The sequence below is a fragment of the Mixophyes fleayi genome, chromosome 10 (assembly GCF_038048845.1).
Source record: "Mixophyes fleayi isolate aMixFle1 chromosome 10, aMixFle1.hap1, whole genome shotgun sequence".
NCBI lineage: Eukaryota > Metazoa > Chordata > Amphibia > Anura > Limnodynastidae > Mixophyes > Mixophyes fleayi.
Window position 1 is genome coordinate 47,888,378 of NC_134411.1, and position 1,777 is coordinate 47,890,154.

Sequence of the window (1,777 nt, forward strand, 5' to 3'; positions counted from 1 at the left end):
TGTAAATGTGTCTTTATTTACCAAATTGAATATGCTCTAGAAAATAGTATTCTACATTATTTTTTGTGAAACACATTGAAATGCACTGTCCTCGCTTTATCATTGTTACCAGAACCACACTCTATACTCAGCTGATTAGTTTCATGTTGCCAGCAGACAATGTGAAGCAAATTGGTAACTTATTTACTTTTATTGTAGTGAATTCAAGCCAAATGGCGTTATACTATAGAAATTGTTTTAACTATTGATACCTCTATCAATATGGGGCCGTGTGGCATAGTCCCAAACTGTGTATTGCACAATGGGACTACTGTCCATCTAAACTGAGCGATTTAAAAGTGGTAATGTTAGAAACTGGCCTTGTTATGAAAAATCCAATATTGCAGAGTGGCACTGAAATGTAGTTCTCATTAGGTTAGGCTTTTAACTCATTTAGAGATCATTCTGGTTGGCATGAACATTAGGTGAGGCCTTGTGATTTTAGTATCTGACAGCCACTACTGCCTAGTACAGTGGTGGGCAACATGGTACACTTCAGGGGCCACAAGGGCGGCTCTCTGACTTTCAAAAGGAACAAACATTACCCTTAAGCCCAGTCATAAATTAAAACAGTACATTTAATCAAAGAACGAGACACCTGTCTAATAAGATTTTAGCAGGCATTTTAAACAAGTGTTACAAACTGTAGCAAACCAATCTGACAATAAAACAGGAAGGTTCTGAAGGCTGTCTGTTGCCCATGGTCTCATAAACCCTTATGCATTCACGTAAGCACTTGACTGCATCGCAAATGCATGTGAGGCATTCATGTGTACAAGCGCCCTAATGTATACTATATACTTGTGTCAGAAGGTGGGATAGTCTGAAGTGCGCAGACTTATAGTTATTTCGCATGGATGATGGCGTTTGCTGGCAGTTACAGATTTCTAGTCAAAATAAGAGTAAAAGAAGTGCTGTTACCTACAGCTTTGGACTATAAAGAAAGGTTTACTGTATATAGGAGATATGCTAGTGAGTAAACATACAGACATAGTTTGACTGAAAAAACGTATAGGGCTTGAAACACCCGTGGACATTGGAAGTGACGTCAATGGGCTCCTTTAACACTGCACGGCCAGACCAGTAAGAACACAACACGGTGGACTCGTCCTCCATCGATGCTGGTGAGATCACTGGGCTAAGAAAGGGAGGATAGAGAACCTTATGTGATAGGATCTATCTCTTTATTTTATTTTTTTACATACTTGCTCTACTATCTCCAAATCCCCTACCTTAGTGTGCTTATTTACTATTATTATCAGGGAGTCTATTTTGCTAGGTGGGTACAGATGCACCCATCATAGGATTGGGGCTATTTTCCTTTTCCCATTTCTCCGAGTGCACTACCCTACTAATATTTTTAATCCTTTTGTTCTCTAATGCAAATCCAAGAGCACATAAAACAGTAGAACAGTTTCAAGTCTTTTTCAAGTTTTATCCAAAAACTGATGACTTGATCCGTGACAGAATTGTATTTGGCACACATTCTCCAAATGTACAAGTGAAATTGATAACTCTTTATCTAAACAAAGTATTTGAAAGAAGTCCAGTGAAGGTTAATAACTGTTTCAGGTAATGAGCCTGAAGTAGGGAAAGTAATGGCACATTATCAATACAAATACAAGACAAAAAAGGGCAGGTGTAAGAACAAGCATGCATGGCAGATATGTCACGAATAGGAAAAGTTAGTAATAATCTGTACAGAACAAAGGGTGACCAAATTGTTGCTGTAATCATA